General features: G+C 40.6%; 1 protein-coding gene across 1 annotated transcript in view; it reads right to left on the bottom strand.

Annotated features, from left to right (window-relative positions):
- LOC124034103 (proteoglycan 4-like) overlaps positions 1-7,500 on the bottom strand; it is a 30,006-nt gene that overhangs the window by 12,584 nt on the left and 9,922 nt on the right. The gene's annotated exons all lie outside the window — the stretch shown is intronic.

The following is a 7,500-nucleotide window of genomic DNA, read 5'->3' as shown; positions in this document are numbered from 1 at the left end:
ACGTCTACATATTATAATATTAAACAAATATATATTATAACACGTTCATATTATTATTATTATTATTATTATTATTATTATTATTACACACATTTTCACATTTCATTATTATTATTATTATTATTATTAAATTATTATTATTCATTATTATTATTATGCAAAATTATTATTATTATTATTATTATTATTATTATTATGTGTGTGTGTGTATATATATTATTATTACATATTATTAAAACATGTGTGCACATGTTATATATATGTGTGACATTATACATATATATATATACATATATGTGTATATTATATTATTAAATTACGTCCACATATTATTATACATATTATTATTATTATATATATATATATATACATATATATATATATTATATACATATATATATATACATATATATATATATATATATATATATATATATATATATATATATATATATATATATACATATTATTATATATATATATATATATATATATATATATATATACATATATATATTATAGTGCCACATGCACACACATATGGTCTATACACATTACCATTACTATTGCATCATTATTTACTTACATGTAACACACATACATACATCATGTATTACACATACAATACATATTATAATATTATATATACATGTTACATATATATATACATCATTATTATATACATATATTACATATCATCATATGTATTACTCATTACTCATTATATGCACACATCGCATCGCTACATATATGTACATTATGCACACAATATTTACAGATATGCTACATATACATACACATACATTATTATGTGCACATATTACATATATATATATATATATATATTATGCCATTATTATTATTTTATTACGCTTAAACCATATGTCACGATACATACATATGATAGTCGTCATACTAGCATTGTCGTCATATTATTCAACAAGTGTTGTATATTGATATATTATTAGGTTATTACATATTATTAATACATACATATATAAATATTATATACATATATATTATTATATACATATTATTATTATTATTATATATATATTATTATTATATACATATTATTACATACATATATATATATATATACATATATACATATATATATATATATATATATACATATATATATATATATATATATATACAGTATATATATATATATATATATACATATATATATATATATATATATACATATATATACAGTATATATATACATATATATACATATATGTACATACACAGACATATATATATATATATACAATATATATACATATACATATATATATATATAATATATACATATACATATAGCACATATATATATAGTATATATATAGTATATATATATATATATAGTACATAGTATATAGTATAGATGTACTATTGTAAAGTGGTTGTTCCACTGATGTCATAAGGTGAATGCACCACCTAGGCCTGGATAAGAGTTTGCTAAATGACTTAAATGGTAAAATGTAATGTAAACGGTGATCGACTGCCTGATTGACCCATCGACTGACTGATTGATTAATGATAAGTCACCTGTAACAGCATAGCTCCAGCTGCTCTTCTGTGGGGACGATCCTCTAGCCCATCAGGCAAAGGAAGATTTTCCGGCACTCTGCTCTGTTATTGGAGAACGGAGAAAACGAGAAAGTGAGAATGGAGATCTCAGAGAAGAAAGAGAGCAGAAAAGAGAAAAGAGAGAGCAAGATCGAAGAGGCACATGAGGAGTAAGGAAGGAGGCAGATGGAGAAGTAAGAGTAGAGAAATAAGAGAAAGGAGAGGGTGAGAATGGAGAGAGATGTTGGAGTGAGAACAGAGAGAAATGAGAGGTGCAGGAGAGTGAGATACTTGTAGGAGGAAAGCTGGAGGAATGGTAGAGGAAACAGGGGTAGGAGTTATGGACACAAAAGTAATGAAACCTGTTGCAGCTATCACACAAAGTTCAGATGAGCTGAGCTTGCAATGAATGTCACTGACAAACCTTCACATGAGATGAGATTTCCATCACATAAGGTGGAAAACCTGACTCATTGGTTAAAGGGTCCAGTTGGCAAATATCATAAAGGGTCCGATTTAGAGGATCGAGACAGAAATCGAGAGATAAAAGTTATTGAATTTGAACCTATCCCAAACCTTAACCCTTACCTGAACCAGTTCATGCCAAACCTTAAGAATTTGGAGTTAATGCTCAACTCAACCAAACTCAACCTTTAACACTTCGAAATTCAACATTTGGAACAACTTAGCAATTTAACATTTGAGAAAAAATGGATGGACATCTAATTAAGACGAGAGACTGTGATGGCTGGTAGGTTATACACCTATAGTACACGTTTCTGAACCAATAGCTAGTGTTTGAAAAAATACTTTGATAATAATTTTGAAGTAGTTAGTAAAGTTAATTGTATTGTAATTTTTTGTCATTGATGCCTTGTTACATTCATTCATTTATTCCATCCATAGACTTATTATATAATAGTATACTAAACATTAGGAACACCTTCCTAATATTGAGTTGCGCATGATGGACGGGGGCATGGACTTATAAAGGTGTCTAATGCGGCCACAGGGATGCTGGCCTAATTGACTCCAATGCTTCAAGTTGGCTGGATGTCCTTTGGGTTGTGGACCATTCTTGATACACACGGGAAACAGCTGAGCGTGAAAAACCCAGAAGCATTGCAGTTCTTGACACAAACCGGTGCCTGGCACGTATTACCATATGCCATTCAAAGGCACTTAAATCTTTTGTCTTGCCTATTCACCCTCTGAATGGCACACTGGCCACACAATCTATGTCTCAATTGTCTCAAGGCTTAAAAATCATTCTTAATCCTGAATCCTCCCTTCATCTACACTGATTGAAGTGGATTTAACAAGTGACGCCAATAAGGGATCATAGTTTCACCTGGATTCACCTGGTCAGTCTGTCGGAAAGAGCAGGTGTTCTTAATGTTTTGCACACTCAGTGTAACAGCCTAGTGCTGCCCTTCTCATTGAATATCTCATATTGCAGGCTGCCATTAGAAACTAAATTATATTTATATTTCAATATAATTCAATATTATCCTTATTTATACCACAGCATTGTTGAGTACTGTTTCTGATTGGTTAGAAAGGCATTTCTGTGTGTGATTTTACAATAATCGATTCAAGGAATATTGACCATGAAGATTGCTATTTTTCCATTGCCTATAATGGGAGGACCTTGCTTTCTGGCATAATAAGCCCGTAGTACCGGTCACCTTGAACGTCATGGCTTCAATGAAAGGGGTGAAGTCGTTTCCTGACTCATTCATTAATTGGGTCAATTGAGTCATTCATTTTAGGACACAGGGTGGGATGAAACATACATCTGGCGTCCCAGTAGTCCTCGCTCCTCTTGTCCACCTTCCCATCCACCACAAGAGTGGGGCGTGTCCGTTGGGTTCTCTCCCTTCCAGTAGTCATTCTCTGGGCTCCACCACCGGGTCTCCGGCTCCTCTCATCTGGCTTCCAGTAGTCCTCCTCTATCAGAGGGACACATGGACAGTAGAGGTAACTTTATTAGTGTGGAGATTTGTCTTTTTTTTAAGCAAGATATAAAACAAAATCCACATGGTTTTTCAAGGTACAAATAAGATCATAAACAAAGTGGCTATACTATAACGTTTTGAGTGGTATTAAAACCCAGGCACTGGCTTCAGAGAAATTATATAATAGTTTTGTCATCTGTACACATGATCTCACCGTTGTCTGTGTAGGGGTAGTCTGGGTATGGGTCAGGTTCTGTGGGAGCTTCAGATGGGACAGAGATCAAAGTATTTACAAAACAACTTTGTTACTCACACAATGCAAAGCCATTAAAAAATCTCATCAACCAACCCTAGTCTGTTTTTATAGAAAACGCTGGATTACAGTAGAGTGGTGTTACTGCATTACCTGCTTCTGTACACCTCTGTGGTAGTTGTAGGTGGTGGTGTGGTAGTTGTGGGTGGGAGTTGTAGGTAGGTAGGAGTTGTTGTAGGTGCTTCTGTCCGTGGGGTCTTTCCTTTGCCCTTTCTTTGGCTTTTTGTCTGCTTTAGGCTTCTTGGTGGCCTTGGCACTTTGGGCTCCTTGTTCTTCTTGTCTTTCTTGTCTTTCTCTTGCCCTTTCTTTTATTCCCTTTGCCCTCCTCTTCGCCTCTCTGACCCTGGCTTGAGATGGACAATGGGGGAAAGGAAAGTTAATAAACTTGGTCATTTTGACATGTTATGTCATGTTTGTCATTTATTGTCATGTCTTGTCCCTGTGCTCCCCATGCTATTCGTTTCTCTGCTGGTCTTGTTTGGTTCTTTCCCTCCTTCCTATCCCTCTCTCCCCCTCCCTCTCTCACTCTCTGCCTCTCTTCTCTGTCGCTCCGTCTCCTGCTCCCAGCTGTTCCTATTCCCCCAATCATCATTTAGTCTTCCGCACCTGTTCCCTATCTTTTCCCCCTGATTAGAGTCCCTATTTATTCCTTTAGGATCCGTTCCTGTCCCGTCGGTTCCTTGTATTGTATTCACCATGCTGCATTGCGTTTCGCCCCTGTCCTGTCGTGTTTTTGCCGTGATTGTGTATCACCCTGTCCTGTTTGCTTTGTGCCTTCATCAGATGCTGCGTGGGTGAGCAGGTGTCTCAGTCGATACGGCTCAGTGCCATCTTGCGACCTGCAGTCTGTGGCTCCAGTTGTTTCTCCACAAGTCTAGAGGATTTCTGTTATTCCGCGTTTGGACTTTAATAAACTCTGTTTCTGTTAAGTCGCGTTTGGGTCCTCTTTCACCTGCATGACAGAAGGAACCGACCAAGGAATGGACCCAGCGACTTAGACGCCGTCACCTGCCGTCGAGATCCAAGGAGCCATGTTTCCTGCAGACACGCAGCAGGAATTGTCTGCTGCTCTGCCATGTCTGGAAGACCTGGCTGCTCAGGCTTCCGACCTCTCTGACAGTTCCAGAGTCTACGTCTCGTGCTGCCACCTGTTACTCCCTGGCCTGCGTCGAGCCTCCAGAACCTAGGGTTAATAACCCACCTTGCTACTCCGGGCAGCCCACTGAGTGCCGCTCCTTTCTCACGCAGTGTGAGATTGTGTTCTCTCTCCAACCCAACACATACTCTAGAGAGAGAGCTCGGGTTGCTTACGTCATTTCGCTCCTTACTGGCCGGGCTCGAGAATGGGGCACAGCTATCTGGGAGGCAAGGGCTGATTGCTCTAACGATTTCCAGAACTTTAAAGAGGAGATGATCGGGTTTTGGACTGCTCAGTTTTTTGGTGGGGAGGCTTCTAGGGCCCTGGCTTCCCTTATGCCAAGGTGAACGGTCCATAACGGATTATTCCATTGAGTTTCGCACTCTTGCTGCCTCTAGTGAGTGGAACGAGCCGGACGTTGCCGGCTGTTTTCTCTGGAGGGACCACGCAGTGTTGGATGAGATTCTTCCCGGGAGGTTCCACTGGATGTGGATTCTTTGATTGTTTCGCCATCCTGATAGAACGACGGTGACTTCTGCCACCGGGCTCGTGGGAAGAGAGCTCGCATCAACGGTGTTTCCTGCTCCGCATCGCAACCATCTCCTCTCTGGCTTTGAGACTGAGCCATGCAGCTGGGAGGGATTCGCATCCGAATAAGGAGAGGGAACGGAGGATCACCAACCGCCTGTGCCTCTATTCAGGAGTTGCTGGACATTTTGTTAATTCATGTCCAGTAAGAGGCCAGAGCCCATCAGCGGAGGGCTACTGGTGAGCGCTACTACTCAGGTCCTTCATCTAGATCTTATTACTATGTCGGTCCATCTACGCTGACCGGTTCGTGCAGCATGCAGTGCTTTGATTGGACTCTGGGGCTGATGGTTGTTTCTATGGACGAAGCATGGGTTCGGGAAACAATATTCCTTTCAGACTGCTAGACAGGCCTACGCCCATGTTTGCCTTAGATGGTAGTCATCTTCCAGTATCAAATTTGAGACACTACCTTTAACTCTCACAGTATCTGCAAACCACAGTGAGACTATTTTTGATTTTCCGCTCACCGTTTACACCTGTTGTTTTGGGTCATCCCTTGCTAGTATGTCATAACTTCTATTAATTGGTCTAGTAATTCTATCCTATCCTGGAACGTTTCTTGTCATGTGAAGTGTTTAATGTCTGCCATCCCTCCTGCTTTCTTCTGTCCCTACTTCTCAGGAGGAACCTGGCGATTTGACAGGAGTGCCGGAGGAATATCATGATCTGCGCACGGTCCTCAGTCGGTCCCGAGCCAACTCCCTTCCTCCTCACCGGTCGTATGATTGTAGTATTGATCTCCCTTCCGGGACCACTCCTCCTCGAGGTAGACTATACTCCTCTGTCGGCTCCCGAACGTAAGGCCGAGGATTATTTGTCTGTGTCTCTCTGACGCCGGTACCATAGTGCCTTCTTCTTCTCCGGCGGGGCGGGGTTCTTTTTTGTTAAAAAGAAGGACGGTACTCTGCGCCTCTGCGTGGATTATCGAGGCTGAATGACATAACGGTTAAGAATCGTTATCCGCTCCCCTTATGTCATCAGCCTTCGAGATTCTGCAGGGAGCCAGGTGCTTTTACTAAGTTGACCTTCGTAACGCTTACCATCTCGTGCGCATCAGAGAGGGGGACGAGTGGAAAACGGCGTTAACACCCGTTAGGGCATTTTGAGTACCGGGTTCTGCCGCTCGGTCCCGCCAATGCGCCAGCTGTTTTTCAGGCATTAGTTAATGATGTTCTGAGAGACATGCTGAACATTTTGTTTTTGTCTATCTTGACGATATCCTGATTTTTTCTCCGTCACTCGAGATTCATGTTCAGCACGTTCGACGTGTTCTACAGCGCCTTTAGAGAATTGTCTCTACGTAAAGGCTGAGAAGTGCTCTTTCATGTCTCCTCCGTTACTTTTCTCGGTTCCATATTTCCGCTGAAGGCATTCAGATGGATTCCGCTAAGGTCCAAGCTGTCAGTGATTGGGCCCGTTCCAAGGTCACGTGTCGTGTTGCAGCGCTTTTTAGGTTTCGCTAATTTCTATCGGCGTTTCATTCCGTAATTTCGGTCGGGTGCTGCTGCCCCTCTCACAGCTCTTACTTCTGTCAAGACGTGTTTTTAAGTGGTCCGTTCCGCCCAGGGAGCTTTTGATCTCTAAAAGAACGCTTTACGTCCGCTCCTATCCTCAAGTATTCCTGACGCCACTAGACAATTCATTGTCGAGGTTGACGCTTCAGAGGTAGGCGTGGGAGCCATTCTATCCCAGCGCTTCCAGTCTGACGATAAGGTTCATCCTTGCGCTTATTTTTCTCATCGCCTGTCGCCATCTGAGCGCAACTATGATGTGGGTAACCGTGAACTGCTCGCCATCCGCTTAGCCCTAGGCGAATGGCGACAGTGGTTGGAGGGGGCGACCGTCCTTTGTCGCTTGGACAGACCATAAGAACCTTGAGTACATCCGTTCTGCCAAACGACTTAATGCCCGTCAAGCTC

The sequence above is a fragment of the Oncorhynchus gorbuscha genome, linkage group LG04 (genome assembly GCF_021184085.1).
Source record: "Oncorhynchus gorbuscha isolate QuinsamMale2020 ecotype Even-year linkage group LG04, OgorEven_v1.0, whole genome shotgun sequence".
NCBI lineage: Eukaryota > Metazoa > Chordata > Actinopteri > Salmoniformes > Salmonidae > Oncorhynchus > Oncorhynchus gorbuscha.
Note: the sequence above shows the minus strand (reverse complement) of the source record. Positions and strands in the feature narration are given on the sequence as shown.